This window comes from Phyllostomus discolor, chromosome 11 (genome assembly GCF_004126475.2).
Source record: "Phyllostomus discolor isolate MPI-MPIP mPhyDis1 chromosome 11, mPhyDis1.pri.v3, whole genome shotgun sequence".
In the NCBI taxonomy this organism is placed as follows: Eukaryota; Metazoa; Chordata; class Mammalia; order Chiroptera; family Phyllostomidae; genus Phyllostomus; species Phyllostomus discolor.
Genome location: NC_040913.2, coordinates 11242173 through 11269011, shown reverse-complemented (window position 1 = coordinate 11269011; position 26839 = coordinate 11242173). Strand labels below are relative to the sequence as shown.

The following is a 26839-nucleotide window of genomic DNA, read 5'->3' as shown; positions in this document are numbered from 1 at the left end:
AAATTATTTAAAAAATATTTTCCACCTCTCTAGGCCAATACCATCTCATGTGTGTTCCATTCACATTGCCAAGTGGATGCTGCTTCTACCAAACATATGACTCGAATATCAAAATACCAATATACTTGAACTGAGAAATTGCTGAGACTTGATCTCAAATGCAACTTTGAGATTCTTCTCTGTGTTTAATACATGTTTGGTGGCTGGCTAACTAAACATTCCTCTCCCTAACAATATAAATTGGCCAGGCACGAGATCCTAGCCATTAATTTTTTATAGTATATAATCAGAAATGTTTTGTTTCTACCTAGATGGATTTAAATAAAGCATTCATCTTTTTTATTAATGTTAATTTGAAACTGCAGAATTCAATTGCTTAGGATTTTGTTCTTTAGGTTTTTCTGCCTTGTTTTTGTTGGTGTGTTTCTGGGTTTTGCTGGGTGAGGTTGCTATGCAATTAAACTTCTACTCGTCTTTAATAACCACTTGCCCATTGAATTTGGATCCAAGGTTAATAGACATGAACACTTTCTGGATGGTTTTCTTGCAGATTCATATTTGAATAAGCAAAGAGAATAATGTGAACTGGTAATGAATTATAATACTGAACTTTTCTTCATATCAAGAAAGAAAAGGCAAAGGGATTAACTGTGTTAAAGGAATAGCTTTTGGTTTAATGGTTCTAAAAGTTAGTTGAGCTCTTTAAAATATTTTCAAGAGCAATTACTACACTAGTGGATTCTAAAAACTTAACTAAATTTTATTCATAAGAGACTGAGGTGGAATAATTTAATAAAAAATCATTGTTGCTGCTAATATGGATGACTGTCAAGGGTATAGCGTCAGGATGACATTGGCACCGTTATAGCATATTTAATAATATATTGTAACGGATGACTTTTCCATTGTCTGCATCATTGAAATTGTAAACCGAGCTTCTCTAGATCTTTCTTTTCCGTCAAAGTAATTGCCACTTGAACAACTGAGCTAGAATTCTTAAGAAAGTTTATTGATATATAATGTTGTATGAAAATAGTGAAAGGAGACTATTACATTCAGTTCTAGAATTACAACAAATCCCAGAGTATAGAAAAACATGAATATGGATCCCAGAAACCAGAATATTCAGGATTTGGACTATGCACTATGTCAGACACAAGGAATGCAGTGAGATATTTTGAAACCACTATAGTTCTCTAAATGCCCCTTTCCCCTTACCTTGTTTGAATGTATTCATTGTTTGTTTATTTCCCTTTCTTCCCTTGATCTCTGCCTTATGCTTACCCCCAAAATGTGCCAGTGGCATAAGAGTACTCTATTATTTTCTCGTAGCTCTATTCCCTGCATTATCCAACAGATTGCCTTTAATTTAAAGTGTTCACAAACAAGTGTAAATGAATTAATCAGATGAATACCCATGGATTCAAACCTGGAGAGTGTACTGAGGTAACGCACGGAAACCAAAAAGAAGGACGTTCACCAAGCAGTAGGGAAAATAAATGGGAAATAGCAACAGCTCTAAAAAAACAAAGATGCATGCAGACAGACTTCAGGATAGTTGCAGCCATTGGTACAGTCAAGGCAAATTGTCATTCATTTGTCCAATATCCAAATACTAGTCAAGTGCCCAGATATTATGATGGGCACTGGATGACAGCAATGAGTAAGACAAATGTCTTCTCCAAAGTCTGTGGTGTATGTCGTAGTGGAAAGCATGGGGGACGTAAATAAATGTGATGCGTAGGTGGATGGTAATAGGTAGACAAAAGGTGGGTTAATCAGCTAGAACTTCTGTGTGCATTTATTCTGATTTAAAAGGTGAAGAAAAAAAACAACCATTCAAAAAGTGGAAATAAATATTTTCCAAGCAAAGTGAGCATGTGCCAAGTTCCCAAGGTGAGAAACTACTTGTCCAAGGAACTGGAAATAAAATTCAATGAGGCTGGAAGAGTGAGTGAGAGGAGTTTGGCAGAACATGAAGTTGGAGGGAGAGGCAATGGCAAGATAATGCAGTCTTGGAAACTAGGATGAGGGTTTATTCCAAGTGTGACACCTCTTCCAAGTACAGGAGAGGCCATCATTTAATTTAACTTAAAAGAGGGGGAAAAAAAACAGTGGAAGTGAGAAGGTCAGTTCCAAGGCCATAGAAGCATCTCTAATGTGGGATTATGACAGCCTCAATTTGGGAAATTGCAGTGAAAACAATAAAAAGAAAAGTGCTGTGCTCAAACAGCTTTGCTCAAGGATTAGATGGCAGAGATGGGGGTCAGACCAGTAATGAACCAGGGCTGCCTTCTAGGCTCCTGGCTTGAGGCACTGGGTAAAGGCTAACGCCTTTACGAAGACGGTGCACACACAGCAGGTAGGGAATACCAAGTTTGAGTGGAAGTCTGAATCAATCTACTTTTAGGTATGTTCACATGAAGATGCCTATTAGATGGCTAAACAGAAGTCTATAATGAATTTGGAGATCAGAGGAGATGGCTTGGCTGAGACATTAGTTGGAAAATCACCAGCACAATAATAGTAGTTAGAGGAATGAACATGCATGATTTCATCCAGAAAGAAAGGAGACAAAGGTAGAGGAAATATCGAAGTGTCACCAGCAATGAAAATGTCATGACCAGAGGGAAAGGGTAGGCGGGGGGTAGTAAAGGGGAAAGGGGGTCAAATATATGATGACAGAAGATGATTTGACTTGGGGTGGTAGGCACACAATGTAATATACAAATCATGTATCACGGAAATGTACATCCGAATCCTATATAATATTATTAACCAATGTCACTGCAATAAATGTAATTTATAAAAGAAAATAGTAAGTCAGAAGAAAGAAGAAAGAAAGAAAGAAAGAAGAAAGAAAAAGAAAGAAAGAAGAAAGAAAGAAAGAAAGAAAGAAGAAAGAAAAGAAAAGAAAAAAGAAAAGAAAAGAAAGAAAGAAAAGAAAAGAAAAGAAAGAAAAGAAAGAAAGAAAGAAAAGAAAGGAAAGAGGAAGGGAGGAAGGGAGGAAGGGAGGAAGGGAGGAAGGGAGAGAGAGAGGGAGGGAGGGAGAGAGAGAAAAAAAGAGAGTGTCATGACTACTGCTGTAAATTACTCTGTCTCTGCCCTAGGCAGACTCCTTAGGTCTTTCCAACCAGGAGGATAAGCTCTGTGATAGTCTTCACAGGATCTTCCAGTGGATACGGAGACTCTTTGCTAAGTGACTAGGAGATATATGTGGCTGGATAATAATACCAGGTATTAATAATTTGAAGTTTCTGTGTTAGTGCCACCAATACAGCTTTTGATTAAGAAACATCACGCTACCTGACTCCAAATCTGAGGACTAGTCTGCCACCTGAGCAAGAGGAACCCTTTTCTCCACGTGAGCATTCAAGCTGCATGCCAATGCTATAAAAAGCCTTCAGATTTGTGGCTGCAATCAACTAAAATTGCTAATGAAATATTGCTCTTTTGTACTCCAAGTCACATAGCTATTTTCCCCACTCCCTGCTTGCCCTGATTTTTCCTCCTTAATTAACATCAAACCTCAGACATGGATCCAAAGCTAATTTTGATACTGGTAAAAATGACCGATAACTTTTAAAACATTAATTTTCCCTGGGGAATTTTCTTTTCAACAAAAATGTGAAAAATTATGGTGGCCCTGAAAACATTAAAGGCAGAAGTAAAGTTTTTTATGCTGGAATTTCAGGTGATTGCATTCAGGAGAGATTAATGAGGGTGCAGGAAGAAAGTGGGTTTGTGCTACTATTGCTAGTATGAACATGTTCAATCAAAGCCATTGAAAGGGGAGGTGGGGTGGGTAGGGCAGAAAAGAGTAATGGGGGAAAAAGGGGACAACTCTAATTGAACAACAAGAAAAGAAGACAAGAGAAAAACAGATTCATAAGCAGAGAATACAGATGTAGCTAACATGCATATCTTACATATCATATCCCCTTCATCAGTTATAAAATCAGGGCATCTTGACTCAATTGAATTCTATATAAAGGTAAAAATGAGGTGTCAAGTTTCCCCACCCCAAAATATTTTTTTTCTTAACTGAAGTGTGTAACTCTCATAGGGTCCAATAATAACGATGATGCTTAAGGTTTGATTTATATGTACATATCTATTTTTCTGGCTCCAAACAAAGATACAAGGTTACTTTGAAAGTTGCCTTTGGCACTCTTCCTCCTAGGAAAAACAAAAGCAGCAGCACACACTAGAAAGTACTAGATTTAAAAGTAGAGCAGAGGCCCTATTATTTGAAACACAGTTCAAGGCAACACAGACAATAAAGCCAGTGGCTGGGGTAAAATTTAACTGACCCTTTCAAGGTTGAAAGAGATCTTCAATCAAACTGTTTCTCTCTCACCAAAGGAAGCGCTCTGCACCGAACTGATTTAATAGTAGAACCTCCTGAAATAGCTCTCACTGGTGAAACATAAGCTAAAACAAAAGCAGCAACAATGAAAACCCACTGCAATCGGGGTAAGTGGATTTGTTGCACTGTATTTCTCTACCTCAAAGAATATCACAGAGGAGAGACATTTTTTTTTAAGTAATGCAAGTCAGACGGACAATCTTTTTTCTTGGAAATGGTGTTATTCCTTACTCCCATTGTATTTACTCCTCTCAGCGGACTTCAGACGTCACTTACATAATATTCTAATTAAAAGGCTCTATTTGGGGCCCAGAAGGTTATTTATGGTTCACTCTCATGGATTTGCTCTCAGTGCCACTGACCGCCTTCAGCGCTGTACCGGCGAATAAGTTCTAGCGCAGAAAATGAGTTACCGTCAGCAGAAGGTTAGCGTGTGCTTCATGGGAAACGGAAAATTTTCCTCTGGAAATTGAGGATATGGTTTTCATCCCAGTTCATCCTAGTTTTCAGTGGCTCTATTTTATTTTCTGAGCTCTAGACTCCTTTAGCCACTATCACGTCGGACGCACAGGGCTATCACACTGGACACGTTCAAGTCGGTGGGTGATTTCAAACGATTCCAGGAGGTGAGGCCACGGTGTCTTCTTAATTTCAAAATAAAGAACACCAACAATGGTAACTTCTACTGATCCAGGCTGGGATTGGTGCCGAATCCCTCACACAGAAATGGTCACAGAAGTCATGATTCTGACCCTTCCTCAAACTGTGGGCAGCCAACCAGAGCCCATGCAGCACACCCAGGTCTGTTACGGATTTCCCGCTGGAGTGGAACTAGGCAGTTAAGTATTCTCAGCATTAATTCAAACCACAACAGACAACTGGGCTCAGTAATAACCCAAAGGAATGTTAAGTTTAAAAAACAACCATGAAAACAATAAAATATCAGTCACTCTTACTAAAATACATAAATATTGGAGTTGATCATAATTTATATGAAAATGATAAGAACTATCAATGAAGCCAAACATACACTATCTGAATGAATTAAATCACAAAAGTAATTTTTTTCAGATAATTCTACAGATGACTATTCTTGCCTGGAATCTGAATTACAGTAAAAAGTATTCTCCTTTTGTTTTAATCCTTAATTGTCATGGTTATTTTTATATTTTGCTCAATTTTTTACTTTGATCATGGAGCGCTCCCCCAATTACCAAATTTTCTCAAATAATGTTTTGTTCCTTAGAAAGCCTATGTAAAAGATAGTCCAGGAGATCACCAATCAAACAGTGTTCTGCGTTTATGAATAAGTATAAATACATCCATTGACTGAACTGTTAAATAAAGGACAATACCAGTTAGAGTGGCTTAGAGTTTTACTGGCTTTAAGAAAGGAAGAGAAGAAATTACTCAGAAAAAAAATTTACTTGCCTATTAAAGGAAAACTTTTAAACTACTTTTTTTAAAAAACGACTATTTTTTAAAATGGTATCTATGTAATTTTCATGTAAGAGTTTTACCTTTCTAGCTATTTTCAACATAAAACATAATAATTTGCACACACACACACACACACACCCTTTTGTGCATTTGTCTTTTGCTTGTGCTTTTTGTCTTAAGCCCTGCATCTGTTTCAGGCCCATAAATGAGATCTTTCGGTGGCATGAATTTTCTAGTCATCAGACATAAATAATGGACTCGGGTTCACTTAGCATTTCACTCTCCTTGTACAAGGAAACCTATATTCTCGTTCAGATTCACGTCCTCTTTCCTATGCTAATAACCACAGCTGTGACCCATCCATCAGAGGAGTGGATGTTGTTAACACAGATGTTAACAAAGAAAACAACTATAAAATGAAAACACTGGCGTAAAAAAGTCATATGTCCCTCAAAGCTAATCATTACTGACTTGAGCATTTTTAAAGCTTGTTGCAAGCAAAACCATTTAGCAAATACAATTGGAACTATGATAACTCAAACTCGCTCCTGAAAACAAAGGTCAGATGCATTTGACTTAAAATGTTCAGTTTTCTACTTCAATTTTGTATAAACATGGCCCAGTAGTATAAAAGTTTTTCCTCATGAGAATAGCACATTTTAGTTGGAAAACACTTTCAAGAGGTTGAGCAATAAGTAGGGCAATTTAAGTAGCATGTAAGGATGGCCACAGAGAGAAATATAACTACTTGAGATCTAGATAAAGCAAAAACTCAAAGGGCTGGTAGAGTTTCTGAAATGACCTTTTTGAACAGATTTACTAGTAGAACCATCACCTCTTTGCTTCACATTATGAACAGTAGACTAGACTAGCTTGCCCTGAATCTCACCTCAGGAGACCATTTTTAAGATTTATGAGTGTATTTTCACCTCTTATGATTGCCATTTGAGTTATGATTTGTGCAGTAAATTTTCTAGCAATAGGCAGTAAAGTAAAATATCATTTTCAAGTCATTTTCCATCAAAATGTAGAAAGATATGAAGGTGGGATTGAAATAATGCATTGTATAGCATTCCCTGACTTGTCTCTCCTCCCAGGCATTCCCTTGTCTCCCTCTGCCACATGGTTGCCTGTCATAGCCCTCCTGTAGGCATATTATGCTTCTACTATAGCTTACTGCTGAAACATCTTTGATCTATGTGCCTACTGTATTAATGTTTCATATATTCTCATAAGAAATCAGTAATGCTAATTTTTTCTAAAGTAATACAAGGGCTGAGGGCTTAAGGAAGTTTATTATCCAATCTGGTGGTTACAGTGGGAGACATTTACAATGTAATAAGGCCGTCCACATTCTCACTCCATAGGCATAGTATCTAAGTTCATGGAGAAGACACTTTTTTTGACAGAGTATTTACACAATCGAAACAGGGGGCTGAACAAATAGCGCTGATGAATTTCCTTCAGCATGTGTCCACTCTGTTCTTTAGGTGGTAAAGTCATAGAACTACCACTCTGATTTGTTTAAACTGATGTGAAGCTTCAGATGCTTTTCTGACAGTAGAACAATCTTTGAAGATTTGTCCAAATAGATAAAACCATGAGAAGTATTCAAATTTTAATTGATAGCATTATTATATTTGCAAAAGTATTATGGCCCCAAAGAGATTAAAAAAATTAAATAAATGCAGAATCCCCTAATTTTAAAGGTTTTCATAACTTGCAAAGGACACCATTTAAATACTAAGAGCCAGAAATGCAGAGTCCAATTAAATAATATAGCATCGTGGGTGGGTAGGTCAGATTTCCATGAGTGACTTCTAGGGTTCCTAGGGAGATTATAGATGGGGCCTAGGGCACCCCATCATTGTCAAGAAAAAGAGTCCATTGAACATTCTGTCAAATATCTCTGGTCATTATGCAGTTATAATCAACCAAGATGATATCCCCAAATTACTTGGGATGATACAATTGTTTATTTAACAAATAAAACTTGTTAAACCCAGGGAAGATGTAAAATAAAGTATTGAAAGGCCTAAGAAAATCAAGCACAGATATCTTAACATTTCTGTATTTCTTTGTATTTTGATTTCTATGATGTTCAAGAGGATTTGTCCTGTTAGAAGAACAGCCTTGTAACTCTAATTTAATGTGTCACTGAATAATTGATTTCAACTAGTGATTTAAAGTCAGAAAGTATATGTGAAATGCTAATGAAAAGCACTGGCTATTTAATGAATCTTACAAATACCATTTTAATAAGTTTAATAAGTGAAGGTATTACTTGAGTACTTGAAAGTTGGTCAGTGAGAAAATTAAATTACTTGAAAAGTATATTTGACTACATTAAATGAGAATTTAGCTTAAAATATTTACTGATCTTTAGGTTTTAATTAACACCATTCATTAATTAAAGACCTCTTTAAAGTATTACTAAATTCTTCTAGTTTTATGAGAAAACTATTTATTTTTAGGCTAAACATATGTTTTAAAATGTATAATAAATTTAATAAAAATATCCGAGTAATCATTTTCTGTGCACACACACCCATACATGAAAAAACAACCTCAAAAGCATCTATAAAGTCACATTCAAGACAAGACTTTTGAAGAAAGAGGATTTGGATGTTTTTTTCTTCGAAGAAAAACCTATCATGCCTGGACTTCATGACCAAGTGTAAACAAGAATTGTTAGAAGTTAGCAATTAGATTCTAAAATAAATAAATTGTACAATAATGTCAATAATAAAAGTGAACTAGCTACTTATTTTTTTATCTTGAATTCAGTCAAATTTAATTGTATGGAGAGATGCATCTAAAGGTATCAATGATCTGGTTTGGCTGACAACACTCCTACCTCATTTCACCTAAAATTTAGTTAACATAAATTTTGGAAATGCTATGTCTAAATAGAGTTGAAGCCATGTTATCCACTCCATTTAGAGCAATAGTTTGTCACTTAATGGGGAAAAAAGGTCAGGCAAATAATCATTAGAAATAATTAAATTAAATTTTATTTTAACGTAAATACACACACAGATTAGTATTCTCTTTTTAATTAAATTTTATTTTAATTGTTGTTGCAGTACAATTTTCTATTCTCCATGTTGAGAAATCCATTATGTAAAATTTCCAGTTTTTTTATTTAAAGTGGTCCAAGAACACTTTAACAAAGCAATCAAACACAGAAACTGTCAGCTGGGCTTCCTTATCTCAGTCTTTTCACCATTGCTGCTCACACACCTAGACACCCTCTCTTAGTGACTCATTTTAGGGTCTTTCCATCTCATTCAACAAGGTTTTCATAGAAACAAAAATGGATCTTCTACTGTACTTGATGTATAGGTAGATATGTGCATGCAAAATATATAATAAAAAATATTTAAAAATCCTAATGAATAACCTTATTTTCATCCCTTTGCCAACACCATAAATGAATAACTTTGTAATGTGTCCAAACTGACTCATGCCCATTTAAGTCCTTGATTTGTTTAACATATCACCAAGACTCAAAAGAAAGAAGGGAAAGAAGAAAGAGGAAGGGGAGGAAGGAAGGAAGGAAGGAAGGAAGGGAGGGAGGGAGGGAGGGAGGGGAGGAGAGAAGACAGACATCATGAGTTTAAGTTTCACTATTGTTTTACCTATGTTACAATGGACAATCAAACAGCAGCTATATCAGGGTGATGTGCTAGAACCAGCTCATATAGGCTCATAAGAATCAATGCTTACATTTTCAGGAAGTTTACAAGTCCATCATTAAACACAGACAGAATTTAAAATTTAAATTTTAAATTTAAATTTTTGATTGTACATCAAAATTTTAATTATATAAACTGGGGGGGGGGGGGCTCTGCCCACAGAGCCCCCCATCTGCCACAGATGAGAATAACTACCAAGACCTGATCTGCTTGGGCAGGAAAGGTGGCTGATCTCTCGAATGAGAACGGCCAAGAGCTTTTTCCTCGATAGCTTTTATTGGGTTCGTTTGCACAAGAATTCAGGTAAAACTCATTAATCATTGCCAGGAGGTAAGGATCAAACAATACATAACAAAGAACTCTGAGGTTCTATTTTGAGTCAGGGTCAGATAGCTAAAGAGTCGTAAAACTTTGATACTTCCTCCTTGGACGCTTATCGGTTAATTGAAAGCATTCTAAACAAAGCAGGTTTCACAGGGTTTTACATATTCTTTCTTAGGCCTGATCACCCGGGGAACCAGCCCTTTCCAGCACAGGGCTGCACCACCCTCTGTCTTTGCTTCAGGCTTAGGTGGAGCAAGGGAAGTAAGGGAAGTAAGGCAGCCAAGATATTAGGAGATTTCTCCCAGACAGTGAGGACTCAGGCTTTGTCAAAGCCGAGGGGTAAGGGTCCATCACCCCCTTTTGCTGTAGCCCCCAAAGTCCTTCCTCGGGGGCCTCCCACATGATCATGCCTATCTTAGATCGTTACCCCCTTGGAGAATCTTACCCATCATTGGCTAACCAACCAAGGACTGGGAACCAGGCAGGGTGAAGTAAAAGGAGCAGAAGTGGCACTCCTGCCAGGGAGATAAGCTTTTGTCTCCTTGGTGGCTTATGGCCCAAGGTCATTCCTTCAGCCTTAGCCTTGGCGGGGTTACAGCTTCTGATACCAGGCAGGGCGGTTCCCGACAATAAACTTAAAATTAAATAATTGCATAAAAAGCAAAGGTAGTAAATACTCAAAAATCATCACTTCCTAAGTGTACTTTTATGTCCTATTATTTATATCCTTGGAGTTATTTACATTGTTATATATTTATAGTAGAAATACTCAAACTGATATCTCTTCCTAATTCTTCTCAGTGGTGTTATAGTGTTATCTTGAAATAGGTCATGGTAGAAGTCTTATACCATGGAGCAAATGAAGCAAATGAAGGTCACTGCTTTTGGGGTGAGGGGGCTCAGGAACACAGTTGTTAACATGTACCAGCATACCCTTGTATATGGGGCATAATATATTACTACAATATATACTATAAATATTTTGGTCATGGTCTTAAAGTATTAAAATTTATTTCTAGACAATGAACCCTCAAAATATTCCTGTAGATCATTTCTAAATGTGTTACCCCACTGTACTCACAAAGAAGAATAGTACTTAGACAGGTGTAATGAGATATCAATAAAACACTCTGTCTTCCAGTCCAGATTTGATTCATTGAGTTTTATTCCATTAATTGTTAAAAATAATTGTCAGCATATATTTTCAGTCACCAGATGAGAGACTAAACAGCGTCATGTTCCATTTTTATATTTATATAACATTGACAAATAGAATTGAAAACATTCCTGAAGAACCATATCAAAATGATACAATTGAAAAATAAGAAATAATAGTCTCCCTTCCTCTCCACCTCAGATCCCTACCAGTCACTTTATTTCTTAGAAAGGTATTTATTTATCTTCTCCAGACTTATACTAGGCAACTGGAATAATGGGTGGAGAATTGTGTCTATAAAATCAAAGTTGGTGTGTATAAGAAAGAACAGGGTTATACTTGGGAGAAAGTAAAAAATAGGGTGATCTGGAAAAAGTGTGGTGATGTAATAGACTAGAGTTTTGAGAGACACAAGGGAAAGACTGTTGAGAAATAGCTGCCACTGTTAGCAACAGCACTAAATAAAAGAGACTTTAGAGATTAATGTCAACAATAAACATTTATTGATTACTAATTATGTAACAGGTACTATTCTAAGTGGCTTACATGTATGACTCAACTTAATCTTCCTAAGAAACCCTATAAGATACTAATATACCTTAGACACCTCTGTTTTACACATGAGGGAACTCTGGAGCATTGAACATTAGTGAATTGCAAAAATCAGTTGAAAAGTGGTGGTTAGAATTCATACCAGGTAGTCTCTACCTCTTAGCTCTTTCACTTAACCTTGAGACTGTAGATAGTTTACTTTTAAAAAATGTGCTTCTAGCCATGTCAAAACATTTACAGAAAACATCAACAAAGACATTGAAACTTCCCAATACTTTTGGAATTAAGATTTGTGTTTATATTAATCAAGTTAGCACGTTTGAACTGGCCTCAATGGAATACAGTTTTATTCAGATTATATAAGCAAAATTAAAAGAATCTGAAAACAAATGTCCTAATCACTGTGAAACTCAAAGAAAATTCAATAGAATTGAATTGTGCTGTAGCTAAGAAAATTTGACAAAATTTTCATTGCAATGTGGGTTATTTTTTGACAGCTTATAGTTATATCAATCTGCACATCACAAACCTATACATATGGCCTCAAATTCTTCTTTAATAATGGAATTATATGAGAAAACCCTTCTAGGCTGAAGACTTAAGAAATATAAATTCAAACTTTATTTTGCATTTGGAAAGAACTCTTGAAATAAAGCCTAACCTTTCTAGGCATACGCTGTCATTGGGAAAACATCCACTTCATTTGCTGTGGCCAAAAGTTCAGTCTTTGACCTGTACTCAGAGGTTTGTGTGCTGGAAATGCTGGAAATTAATGAAGTGCATGCTCCATTTAAGTGTTAGCAGCAGCATACCAGGAAAAGGCCAAAGGAAAATCAAGGGATGAACCTGGGCTCAGGGGAAAAAAAAACAGTTGAAGATTCTGATTTTGAAATCTTTCCCTTTTCCACAGTCAACCTCCTCAACCCTAAGTCTTTAAGCTTCTTTCTGTAAAGGGAATGGCATCTCCTAAAACTTAATACATTAGCAATTGTAAGATGCACAACTGGTTCACATAGAGCTATTTGTTTATTTATTAATTCTTTCACATGTTTTATTATTTATACTATTACAGTTGCCCCAATTTCCCCCACGCCTTTGCTCTCCTCCTCCCCCAGCCTACCCCAAATTCCCATAGTCATCCCCACACCTTGTCCATGTCCATGGGTCTTGCATATATGTTCTGTTTCTAATCCCTTCACCTTCTTTCAACCGGTCCCCCCTGCCCTATCCCCTCCTACATCTGTCAATCTGTTCCAAGGTTCTGTGCCTCTGATTCTATTTTGTTCATTAGTTTATTTTGTTCATTAGATTCCAGTTATAAGTGAGATCATTTGGTATTTGTCTTTCACTGACTGGCTTATTTTGCTTAGCATAAAAGCGTTCTATGACTCAATACTGGGAAGACAAACAAGCCAATTAAAAAAATGGGCAAAAGGCCTGAATAGGACCCTTCTCCAAGGAGGACATACAAATGGCCCATAGATATATTAAAAATGTTTAACATCACTATCAATCAGAGAGATGCAAAATTGAAACCACAATGAGATATCAACTCATACCTGCCAAAATGGCCATCATTAATAAACCAATGAACAAGCGCTGGTGAGAATGTGGAAAAATGGGAACCCTAGTACACTGTTAGTGGGACTGAAGACCAATGAAACTGCTCTGTAAAACACATGGAGTTTCCTCAAAAAATTAAAAATGAAACTGCCTCTTGACCCAGCAATTCCACTTTTGAGAATATATCCAAAGAATCCCAAAACACCAATTCAAAAGAATATATGCACCCCTATGTTCATAACAGTGATATTTACAATAACCAAGATGTGGAAAAAAACTAAGTGCCCATCAGTAGATGAGTAGATAAAAAAAAAGCTGTTGTGCATATACACAATGGAATACTATGTGGCTGTAAAAAAAGAAGGAAATCTTACTTTTTGTGACAGCCTGGATGAAACTAGAGTTGTTTTTTAAATCAGCCAATTAAACTGATACAGTGCTTTCTTATAACTTAGAATGTTTATTTTATACTTCTTGAAAAAAGTTAGGTTTATATATGCATATAATGCTTTTCATATCTCACTCTACTGTGCTAATAAAAAATGAAAATAGAGTAAAAAATAAATTGGTAGAGGAATTTTACCAAATTTTACCAAATTTTTCCAAACTCTCAGAGGGTCTTACTCTTTGGATCACTTCCAACAAAGAATCATTAATATCTTGTCTTCACATAAAATATCATTCTCTGTGCCATCTGGAACATTGGTGATGCTCTTAATATATGTCCCAATATTGTCTTTGGGGTATTGTTATAAGTTTCTGACATTCTGCAGGTTTTGATGTTGGTGCTTTCTTGCACAGATGCTGACAATGAAGGGTTCTAGGTAACAGTCAATACCTTCTGCTATTGACTGAATGCTTCCCTTCCTCCAATTCTTATATTAAAACCTAATCCCCAAAGTATTGGCATTTGAAGATGGGATCTTAGGGGCGTGGATTGGGTGGTGAAGGTGGAGCCCTACTAATGCAAGACCCAGACACCTCCTTCCACCATGTGAAGACACAGCAAGAAGACAGCTGTCTGTGAACCAGGAATTTGGGTCTTCATTAGACTTGGGATCTGCCTGTGCCTTGATCTTGGACTTCTCAACCCTCCAGAATAGTGAGGAGTAAGTTTCTGTTGTTGATAAGTCACCCAGCCTATGGCATTTTTGTTATAACAGACAACTATCCTAATAAAAATAGACTAAGACGCTATGGATGAAGATGCTATCCTATTAAGGTCCTTATATAGTTTATGATTGAGATTTTGGGGGTTTTAGTGTTCCTGACATGTAGCCAGAAACAACATGAGGTCAAGTATATTCACACAATACACATTGTCACTTCCATCTGGTCAGAGTGCACTTGAAGACTCCATGGACTAGAAGACATACCCGGTTTCAGCAAAATAAACATGTGGGCAATGTTGAGTTAGAATTGATGGCAGTAAGTGTTTCACTTGCTGTATGTTAACTTGGGCAAACTGAATTAGGCATTGTGACACAGTTCTTTAGTAGTTAGAGTGAAACAACTGCTGATGAACTTAACCTGTATATGTGACTTTTCCTTTCATAAGAATAGCACCTTCCTGCCCTCAAAATCCATCACGTTGGCATCCCTTTCACTGTCCTCCATGCTTGGATCTAAAAAAAGATTTTAATGTTAGCAAAATCAGCTTCCCCAATTTATCCTCCCTTGGGCAGAGTACACTTTGTAAACCCTCTCTTCTCTCAGAAAAGGATCCAATATTCTTTATACCAATTACTAAAGCACACAATAAAGTACTGGTCAAGTTAAAGTTTAGGGTACAATCTCTATCATCCTTTCTCTAACACTTTGGAACAGAGGTGTTTCAGAATTCTTCATTTTCTTTTGATTTTATAAAGATTTTATCATACTTATACCATATGCTATGTAACCCCAATAGGGCCTAGAGTAGAACATTGTGATCAAACACATAAATATTTCTGCACAAAAATGTATGAATTTTAATAGTAAGAGGGATGAAGGCTATAAATGGCTTCATTTAAATTCAAGCTGGACTTTGCCACCAAATATGATTAGGTGAGATGAATTTGCCATCAAATGAGTTACCTACTTTTTTTAGTTTTCCAAGCTAATGGAACTCGGTATTGTACATATGGGTTTGTGGATATGTGTTAAGCATAAAGACTCCAAGTTTTGCACAGAGTATTAGGCATGACCTAGAAGGTGAACGGTATTTTAGAAGGATGAAGGAAGTGGCAGGTTTTCCCCATTCCGAGTTAATTACACCATATTTGGAGAAATGCCAATATCCACACTTGAGGTTGGCCACGTGACTCTGAAATTTTTCCTCATTGCATTAACCTTCTTCCTCAAAGTTCTTCATCTCAGTAAAGGGTGTCACAATGGTCCAGTTTTCCAAGACAAAAACCTTGTAGTTGTCTTAGATTCCTTCCTCATCTCCTCTATGGAGGACTCTTACCAGCTTTGCTTCCAAATATGCCCTTTTGGAGCATATACGTTACAGGGCCTGTAACATCCACTCTGTCCAACTCCATAGCTCAATCCAAGCACACAGTGACCTCTATAAATTAAAATAACCTCCCAATGCAATCCCAGTTTCTACTTTCGACTCCCTTTATGGCCATTGTCCACACAGTAGCCAGAGGGATCTTCAAATTGCTAATCAGACACCTCATTCACCCACTCAGAACCCCCCAGACTTTTACTATAACCAAGGCTTCACCTGACTTGGACCCCTCTTCCCCTCCCTCTCTCTCCTGTGCTTAATGAACCTTATAAGCTTTCTTTCTTGTGCAAATCAGCAATCTCCTTCCCTCTTTGGAGCCTTGCATTTTCTGCTTACTGGGGACACTGATTCCTCAGATCTTTTCCTCCCTGGCTCCTATGATCTTTCAATTGTCTTCTCAGATGTCAATTTCTCATTGAAGACCACCCTGGCTCCCAACAACCCAAAGTGGACCTAACCCCCAATCCCTTAACTTATGACCCCGATTGATTTTCTTCAAAGTCCTTACCATTATTTGAAGTAATTTTAGTTAGTGAATTGTTTCTTTCCTTATTTGCTGGGCTATCTCTACCTCCTAGGATGTAAAGCTCCATATCGGCAAAGACTGTCCACCATTATAATTCCGCTGCCTCGACCATAGTCTGGCTTATAGCAGAGGCTCATTAAATATATTTCTAACGAATGAACAAAAGGCAAACAATTAATTGTTAAATGTGTTCATTCTATTATTGCAGTCGTTCAACCTACTAATGGCCCTGGTTCCCTTAAGCTGGGCTCACACAAATTGGAGTAAAATATGCCCATTTCAGAAGATGGTGATATGTCCAGAATACCACAGCATGAGAAGATTTTTCAGTTAATTTGATATTTTGCCTATCTAAATTACTAGTACAGGCCTGTAACTTGGGTTACATTTATGAATGCTTTCTATGAGCTATTGTTGAATATATATTTCATAAATATATATTTACATAACATTATTTACATATAAATATAAAATATCATTTTTTCCTCCTATCAACTCTGAGAAGATTGATTGATTTTCCAGCATCTTATATCTAAAATGCAGTGTCACTGGGGTTGAATCCAAATTCCTCAAAGCACATACCTAAAGAAATGAATGTAGTTGTTTAATTTATATTAAACTGATTTAACCTTCTTTTAATGATTCAAATACAGTTCTGAAAATATTGCTGTTCCATAGCACAATTTAAAAAAACAGTTATCTGAGTTCTGTGAGTTTTCAAGAACACGGCAATAGAAGAATTTACTGTGTCTATATATCGGAAAAGTTACCTTCTCTGGGGAAAAAGCCCTACAAGTTGGGGCCTCCAGCTTTGGTTCTTGTTATGCTTACAGAAGGCATAAAGAAAGAAAATCTCACGAAAATAGCCTGCTTTTCAAGGCTATGATTTTACTAAAGAGACCAAAAATCTGCCCTTTCCTCCGTCCATGGCCTGAAGGGGAACATAGTTTCGGTAAGAATTCAAAATGTTCTGGTATAATATTTACAAGAATATGAACCCTGCTGTAGTGAAGAAAATCAAGATTAATCATCAGAACAAAATAACTTTTATGTAACTGATTAAAACTATTAAAAAAAAAACAGTGCATTGCAATCAAACTGGTGTTTGACAAGTCTCTTGAACACACCAGCAGAGAGACAAAGCTGAAAGACTCCAACTCTCTCATGAGCTGTTCGGGTGCCTCTCTAAAGACCGCCTGCTACTTGGGGCCAAATAACATTTCTTTTGGCTTGTTTTCTCATTCCTTTATTATGTTGCAATAACATGTAAGCTTCCTCAGAAATACCATTCACAGACAAAAAAGTAAAATGTTAAATCCAAAAGCTGTCTTAAGGTTGTATTTTCAACTCTTTCCATCAAGACCTCTCACGGGGCAGTGAGGGCCATGCTTAGCGGGACTCCCAGGGCACGTGCGCGATGGCCCTTCCAGTTGTGACTATCCCCAGTAACATAAACAGCTGAAGTTTGAAGTGTGATTGCAAATGACTTTTCACATGCCAAAAGTGTTTTATGTTTTGGAATTGGCAAATCTTTCTTTAATTGCTTGCTTTACACAATGGCTACAATAATCCACCCCCCCACACACACAAAAAAAGCACAATTTTTGAAAAGCCATTTCCAAAACCATTGCCCAAAGTTATTTTAAAATAAGGCATTTTAAACTATAAGTACTGCAATACATGCTAAGCATAGGAAATTTAGCACTGCAGAATAATTATTCAAAACATTCGTGTCTCTCTTCAGATTTCCTTAAGGAATCTTGTGATGGCAGAACATAAAGGTTAACCTTCTGAACAATACACAAGACAGAAATCTAAGCAAACCGTGTAGTAGCCCCTCGGCCACACAGACATCATCCCACTCACGATTATGACCCTAGAGAAAAAGTTTTGCATTTGAAAATCTTCCTAATGGCTGTTCCAATCTTATCACACAGCGCTCCCATGACGGCCCTGCCAGTGCGTGGTACTTCAGTGATTTTTCAATAATTCAGTTTCACTAGATCTTTGTTTCCCTGTTTCTGAGTCTCCCTCCAGGCCACCACTCGTTGAAGGCAAAGCTCTCTTTACAAGAGAGGCAGCAGCACTGACGCGGGGCAGGAGGTCAGCCTCTGTGGGGTCGCGTGGGGTCCTAGCTGAGCGCGGGCAGGCTGGAATTCAACCCCCACCGCCATCCTTCCCCCATAAGCTAAGCTGTGTCTTTACCAGCAAATGAAGACTTGGAGCCTCAACTCCTTCGTTTTCTCCTTAAGGAGTGTGCTATTGACATTCCTCACTGCATTTAGTCCTAATATTCCTGCCTGTTAGGTTCTGTTTTGGTTCTCAAGGAACAAATACAAGACACAGAGGCACAAACAGCCAGTTGGTCTCCAACAAGGGTTTGACTGAAAGCCTCTTTGGTTGCAGGTTATTCTACTGATAACAATTCCATTTCAAACAGTGAAGAACTGGGAGATTTACAAATGAGGAAAGAGAGACAAGGCAATGATTCTCGGTTGTTTAACGAATAAATAATGGAATGTGTGTGTATGTGTATGGTATATTGAGAGAGAATATACATACCTATAATGACACCCTGATGGTTTGGGTAGAAAATACCAAGTTTTAAGAACGAATGGAGGAAAAAGCTAAAAATGTAAAAACACAAAGGTTAATGCCATAATTGCTTATTCAGAAAAGAGGCCCTTTTTCCTGTAAATTTCCATACACAAAATCACCTCTCCACAAGTATTTAGATTATCTCCATTACATTAAGAGCAATTAATTGCTTTCCCTTTCAATTTATTCTTTCTTAAGTCTAGCAGTTTTTTCCTAATATAATAAACTTATGCTTCACAGATCCTATTAACTTAAAAAAAGTTTAAGTTGATGAGTTAATAACAAGGAGGGAATGCAATGATTGAGAACTTGAACTTTATCCTCAGATATCCTGGATTCAAACAACTGTACCTCAGTCTTCTCTCCTGTAAAATGGAAATTGAGGATTCAATGAGAAGATACAAATAAAGCACCTAAGACATCTGATGAACATTAAATTATAGCCTTTACATGAACATAACAGTAATCATTTGAATGTTTTAGATGGTAAAACTGCTTCTATTATCAATAATTTATACTAGATCTGCATTGGATTATTTAATGAATTCTCCAGCAAATAATGAATGTATTGATTGCCAGTCTGCCTAAATCTTCTAATAATAAGGCTTTCTTAAATGTGAATGATATTCTATGTGTATAGATATCTCATGCTTCTTCTTTTTTTTTTAAAGATTTACTTATTTTTAGACAGAGTGGAAGGGAGGGAGAAAGAAAGGGAGAGAAACATCAATGTGTGGTTGCCTCTCGCACACCCACTACTGGGGACCTGGCCTGCAATCCAGGCCTGTGCCCTGACTGGGAATTGAACCAGTAACCCTTTGGTTCACAGGTGGACGCTCAATCCACTGAGCCACACCGGCCAGGGCAAATATCTCATGCTTCTTGATGTTTAAACCACATTGCAGACCACTCATGAATCTTCTTATTTAGTCATTTGGAAGTATGAAGCAAGCATAACTCAGACAAACAATACCCCTAATGTTACATCATAAAAGATTTACCACTAGAGAGCAGAATTGTGACAAGCATTTTCCTCTAGGTACACCATGGAGTATGGCTTTTTTGAAAGTTGAAAAAGAATAAGACTTATAGGTCCAACATTTTACTCATGAAATTCTTGGCTTTGTAAAGACTAAGGATGATGTTGTTCAACAAGTAATGCCCAGGATTCCAACTGCTGGGACTCTACCCTAAGAACACTGAAACACCAATACAAAAGAACCTTTGCACCCCGATGTTCATAGCAGCACAATTTACAATAGCTAAGTGCTGGAAGCAACCTAGATGCCCATCAGTAAATGAGTGGATCAAAAAACTATGGTACATTTACACAATGGAATTCTATGCAGCAGAAAGAAAGGAGTTCTTCTACCCTTTGCAACAGCGTGGATGGAGCTGGAAAACATTATGCTAAGTTAAACAAGCCAGGCAGTGAAAGACACATACCATATGATCTCACCTTTGACAGGAACCTAAATAACAAAACAAAGAAACAAGCAAAATATAACCAAAGACACTGAAATAGAGGTCAGACTGACAGTGACCACAGGGGAGAGAAGAGGGAATTTCAGGGGAGAATGGGAAGGGTTTGCAGGAACAAATTTAAAGGACACATGGACAAAAGCTAGGGGGAGGGTGGTAATGGCAGGGAAGTGGGGAGGGTTGGGTGGGTGGGCTGGAATGGGAGTAAAAGGGAGAAAACTGTACTTGAACAATGATTAAAATAAAATTTAACAAATGGGGAAAAAAGATAAACAAACAAACAAAAATGAAATTGGAATATTGCCTCAGTAGCAGCACCAAGCAGCAGGTAGTATCTAGCCATTCAGAGCAAAGGGCTCAAGACTGCTTCTTTACAAACCCGGGCTCTTAACTGCCTGAAAGAGCCCACGAGGCTGATGACCAGGCACAGCAAGGAATGAACCTGGGGCAGGCTCCACCCACTCCCAGGACCTGTGCCATGGGGCAGAGGTTTGCATTGCTGGCCCTGCTCAGCTGCATTTGCTTACATGCAGCTAGCACTTTGTCATAGGGTTAGGGAGACTTGCACTTACAATTCAAGTCTTGTGACGTGGGTGCTCATGGATCCACACGATCACCTCAAACACGTGAGGAACGTTGGGTTTGTTCTTAGTGAAGCTGTCAGTAATGGAGGCATTACTTCAGGTGCCTACAGGACTTTCAGAGATCACGGGTGGGGTGGCATAATGCAGCATCTGTGAGGACAGCAACTTTGAGTCCTTTATCAGTACCTAGAATGGGGCATAGACGAGCGCTCAGTAAATACCTTCATGAAGAAATGAGTAAAGAAAAGCCTCAAAGTTAGTAACTAAGGCAGGAAAAGGAAAAGAATACTCAGTATAGGAGGAAAGGAAGAAAGAACTAGGTACCTATTATGTCAGTACAACAACATGGTGCCAAAAGGCAATTAAGTATCCAACTAATTCAACACACATGTACTAGTCCCTGCTTGTGTTAGATTCTATATTCCACATCTCAGGCACCTTTTGTTAGCTCCTTCACAATTTGCCGTATGTCAACAGCACCTATGCATGCTAGGGTTGAAAGACAGCCTGTCAGGGTTGGAAGAAAGGGCTTTAAATGCTTTCAAGTACTTTCAGAGAACTTACTGTTAAGAAAGAAGATATTGTGCAAGAAACCAAGATGACATAGCTACAAGGTATTCCACTAAAGCTCTGTGCAAAACACTCTGAGAAAACCCTTTGAGGTTTGGGAGCAGCCATGGAAGAAGCAGTGTCTCCGAGCATGAGGGGGTGCAGAGAGGCTGTCTCTGAGGAGCTCAGAATGCAGGTGGTCTCTCTCTTGCCACTGTTGTTGGGAAGGCTGTGCCCCACACCAAAGAACACGGCCAGGGGCTCTGTGAACACTCCGCTTCTTTCTCTGGGCAGGTATCAGCCTGAAGTAGAGATGTACGTTCAAAATCATCATTCCTCGGAGAGGGAAAGGATGGCATTTGGGGGATCTTATTTGCCTGGAGGAGGCCCCCTTTTCTAATCCACCTTCCCAAAGGGACATCTTTATTCTAATTTGCATAGATACCGTTGAGCCACATACCATGAATTATGAACATTGCTTCTTGCCAAGTGAGTTTCAATTTCCTTCCCTTTTCTCAACACTCTCTCCCATTATTATAAAGCAAGAGGATGAATACTTTGGGGGTGGGGTGGGGTAAAGAAGTTCCATTCCTGGCTCTCATAAACACAGTGGCCTCTCTTAACTATCCTTCCTACCTACTCTCTGCATGTGCAAGAGAATAATGGCTCCCTCCCCAAAGATGCCCACACTCCAATCTCCAGAATGTGTGAATATGTTCTGTTATGTGACAATCAGAAATCATGGTTGCAGATGGAATTAGTGTTGCTAGTTGGCTGACCTTCAAATAGAGAGAGTATCCTGGAATATCCAGGTAAGTCCCATGTAATTAGAAGTTTCCTTAAACATGCAAGAGGGAGGCAGGGGAAGAGGTCCAAGTGATGGGATGCAAAACAGACCAAACACCAGGCGTGTTCTCTGGATTGGAAGGGGCCACAAGCCGTGGGCTGTAGGCAGCCTCTAGAAGCTGGAAAAGGGCTCATGGTGGATTCTCCCCCAGAGCCTCCAGAGGAATGAAGCCGCGCTGAGTCCTTGATGACTCGGCGAGATCCATGTCAAATCTATAGAACCCTGAAATAATAAATGTGTTGTTTTAAGCCACTACATCTGTAGTACTTTAGAACAGCTGCAATTGGGAATGAATGCACCCTCTCCCGAGAGGTCCAGGAACCTCTCTGTTTTGACTCTTTCTGTTTCCGGAGGAACCTTTTCTTGTTCCTGTACCTCTTGCCTTTTCTTCATAGCCTCTTTGGTTGATATATCTTTATTATCGCTAAAAATTGTTTCTCCTCCAAGCTACTCAGTTAGTTCTCTTTTTTCATGCTACAGGAATCACAAATATGCTGAACATGGCCAGATTCAGCTTGCAAGTTCTCCTCTCCCTCCCCCTCCCCCCTCCCCCCCCCCTCCTCCTCCTCCTCCTCCTCCTCCTCCTCCTCCTCCTCCTCCTCCTCCTCCTCCTCCTTCTTCTTCTTCTTCTTCTTCTTCTTCTTCTTCTTCTTCTTCTTTGATCCTATGCAGTTTCCCAGGAGCCAAATTCACATGCATTTAGGTGGATATGTGTCCTCTAGTTTTCCCCATAACTCACTCTATTCCATACTGTATTTCACATGGCTCCCTTCCCTGTTTTACATTACTTGTTTTGTTTTTAAAGGTTTTGAGTAGAAGATTCCTCCCCTAAAACATAAATGTGTGTTCAGATGTTATATTAAAAATGATTCTTGGTTCAAACAGGTTTAGGAAATGGCAAGTTAGACAAGGTAGTTAGACCATCAAGTGAGGTAGGTAATTATATGTCAGGAAATGACAGCTTTGATGATGCTGATTATCCTATATCTAGGTACATATGTCTGTATAGAGTTGTATATAGCACATGGCTGCACTTAGCATTCACCACTCCAATCTCATGTCCCAGTGGAATGAGTAGAACATCTTATAGGTGAAGTGTTCCAAATATATGCATTGACACACACTTTCTATACACTCTTTTCATCTTTCCTTTTGGTCCCATTACTACAACCATTACCCACATCTTGATGATTTCCCAACGCTATAAACATAATAAATCAAAGACTTGTAAAGCACGTACCACATGTCACCTGCCATTCTAAGCACTTTCACATATCTAAGCTGATTCACAGCCTTGATAGAGTAGGCACTATTCTTATTCTTATTTTACAGGTGAAGAAACTGAGATCTTGGGAACTTTTCATGTGCTCCATGTCACAGAAAGTGACAAAGCTGGAATTTGACCTTGATTTCTAGCACTCACCCTGCTCTAGAACCCGAGCAGTTGGATTAACATAAGAAAACACTTTGTACTAGAGGTAGCTGAGAAATAATAAGGCATCTTAGACCAGGTTGAATTCACTGCTCCTAGAGATGTTCAAGAAGAAGTAGGGGGACTTTCTTATAAGGGATTTTTACGGATGGCACAAGTATTGAAGATATCTAATCCATCCATGTGTTCTTTCCAAATATGAGATTCTAACAGGATAAGAGAATCTCTATGGCTGGGGAAGTAGCATGAGCAAAGGTGAGAAATGCTGTTTGTGGGTAGACCAGCCTGCTGGCTACTAGGACAAATTCATGGAGAAGAATAGTGTCAGCCATGCTGCACAGGTAAGCTAGAAGGAGATGGTGGGAGGCCTTGAACTTCAGGAAAATAGGGGTGATTTTAATCCTTTAATTAATGGGGAGCCCTGAAAAGTGTCTTCTCGGGAAAGTTATAAAGCTGAAAAATATATATATATATATTCTCCTAAAAGACAGTAGTCTGTCTCCATTCTTGTTCTTTGGGATTTTTTTCATCTCAGGATAAAAAGATGCATAAATCCGGGCAAAGTTTTCAAGATACAATATTCCATGGCACACCTGAGACAAAGACCACGCCCCCATCAAAGTGAGGGGTCCATCAAAGAGCGGGGAGCAGGGAACTGTGAAGACCAAAGCGATGAAAAAAATGTGGAGCTCTTTCTTCAATTGTTTCAGACACACACTCTCCCGCCTCGCCCCAGGCGGCCCATATAAAGTGATTGGAAGGGAAATAATCAGACAATAGTCTTGATCCATCAATGACTCATCAGGCCTCTTTCGCATCTTCTCTTCCTCCTCCTTTCCACTAGGTGGCACCAGAACTCAAAATCAGGCCCCTTGCAAAGGCTGCCTCTGTTCTAAGCCTTTATTGGAGGATGACCTGTATAAAGATATTCGCTGTGACGGGAACATATCAAAAACTATTTTTATTGCCACTTCCTAATCTGCCTCTTCACTCACACTGGGGTATTTCTTCCGTAGTTAACAATTTTCAGCTTCACTGACCAGAACGTTCTGAAGAAAAGCTTCTGGGGACCCTGCCAGCAGAGAGTACTGTTGTAGACCAATGGAATAAACACATCCTACAGAAATTGGACAGGCCAGCTGCAGGTTGATACAGTGGAATTTATTCAACTCTTGATGACTTGAGTAAGGGGGGAAATTGTTCGAATTCACGAGACAGGGAGGATTTTAAGGTGGCCGGTTGAATTACCTTGGACACTTAACTCCAGTTAGAGAGTGGAAGGGGTTAAAACCTGAGCTAATTCTTCAGGAAAGAAATATGAGAGCCCGGGTCTTGTCCCCTCCTCCGTTTCTGAAAGCCTTTTCTCTCTACAAAGGAGTTTACACGAAGAGGGCTCCTCCTCTACAGATTTCTTGATTGAACTTCTTTTCTGAATGTGCAGTTCTGCTTTTGCTTTGTCTTTTAAAATAGGCTTTCAATTCGTTGGCAAGTGAGTGTTCTCACCAATCTGCCAAAAAGCAATCCTTTCTGGTCACATGTAAATATATATGTAGTGACAAAAGTACCCATAAGCCCAGACTTCCATTTTGAACACCTAAGACTAATTCATATGATTCTAAGAATCAAAAGGCCAAGGCATCTCGCTATCGCCCAGATCACAGGTAAGTGAGCACAGGGCACTTTTCCCGAAATCCTTCAAACTGAAATTTGAGAAGGAAACACCAACTTAGTGAACCTGTCACAAAGGAGGTATTGTTTAAAGATAAATAAGCTTTTGTCTAAACACCATAGGTCTCCATTTTTCTCTGATTCTAAAGAAAATGAAAAGATGTCTGTACTCTACTTAATTTCGTTTACTTGAAATTTGTATGCTTTGGTTTTTCTAAACCTGCCTCTTCTAAAATGGGAAGTAGAAAGGAGAGGTTAAAATAGATGAAAGACTTATGGACTTGGATAAATAATTGATGGCCTGGAGTAATTAGCTGGAAGATGTTTAAACATTAATCCATCTGAGCCATCACAAACATTTGAGCCTACTCATGAAATCTTGCACCAATTACGAGTGTATATGTGTATATGGTTTGTCAAAATGGAAATTAATATATGATGAGAATCAGCACTTTGAAAAATTAAAATATGGAACAAGTCTACGTAGTCCACTCTTTGTTAAAGATAAGTGGAATTTTACATTTCTTTATTTTACTTAATGAAATAAAAAGTTGTATAAATTCCATCTGTACGTGCAACCAAAAAGTCAAACTTGGTTAGGGAGGCAAAAGAGTTGGATAGTCCTGTCCTCCTTTAGGGGCTTCTTCCAGGAGAGGGAAAAAGCAAAAAAGCAAAACCAAAAACACCTCATTATTAAACTATCTGGTGAACAATTAGGGATCTTTCAGAGGTTTTAAAGGGGGGGAACTGTCCTTTAACATAATGCTCAGTTTTGCAATTTACGGCTGTGTTCTTTAATGTGGTGTTTTCCAATACAATTTTATTACGGGCTTTAAATTATACTTTCACAGCAAAGGTCTGTCTTTAAACTTTTAGGTCAGAATTGTTCAGATCTTTTCACACTGAATCAATCAGGTTTAAAGCTGGCAAAAATCCTTGGCAGCCTTGTAAATCTTTCAAAAGATGTTATCCAATTACCCTTCCTGGGCCACAGGATTCCGCAGCGTGACTATTTCCTCCTCTATGAGGAATTAAGTACTTGCGAGAGGTTAGAGACCAATGGAGTTGAAAAGCGAGGTTCTGCCTTTTCCTCCAGTTCACACGGGCATAGATGGAGCTGCAGCTACTAAAGTATCGCGGGATCCGCCACAGACATTCCGACCTGAACGGTGGCCCTGCCGTCAGTGGCGTTTTACTTGTTTTAAATTAGCCAAGACACAAAACAGAACACGGAATGATAATACCAGATTGTTTCCTGTGACAAAAACTTATTCTGGACCTGTATTAAGAACATGGCGAAAAGAGAGACCCCACAGGGAAAGCACAAAAGGTCGCTATTGCTCTTAGTTATTTTTTCAAGGAAAAAAAAAATTAGGTACATTCAATAGATATACATGGGGTTTAAAAAAAGGAAATAACAAAGAAGATAAATGCAGTTCTATGGTTTGGGTTTTTGATCTTCTAAAACTGTGCTTATTTTCCACTTAACAATCACATATTAATCTCAGTTCTTCCTCCTCTAGGTTGCCAATACAGAATACTAAGAAAACGCTA

The 26839-nt window shown here is 38.3% G+C and overlaps 1 long non-coding RNA gene across 1 annotated transcript in view; it reads left to right on the top strand.

The window, feature by feature from the left end:
* Positions 1-4332: 4332 nt before the first annotated feature.
* Positions 4333-26839, top strand: part of LOC118497314 — a 32990-nt gene continuing 10483 nt past the window's right edge. The window contains exon 1 of the long non-coding RNA XR_004899838.1: positions 4333-4476. This is a non-coding gene — a long non-coding RNA (uncharacterized LOC118497314). The remainder of the gene's footprint in view (positions 4477-26839) is intronic.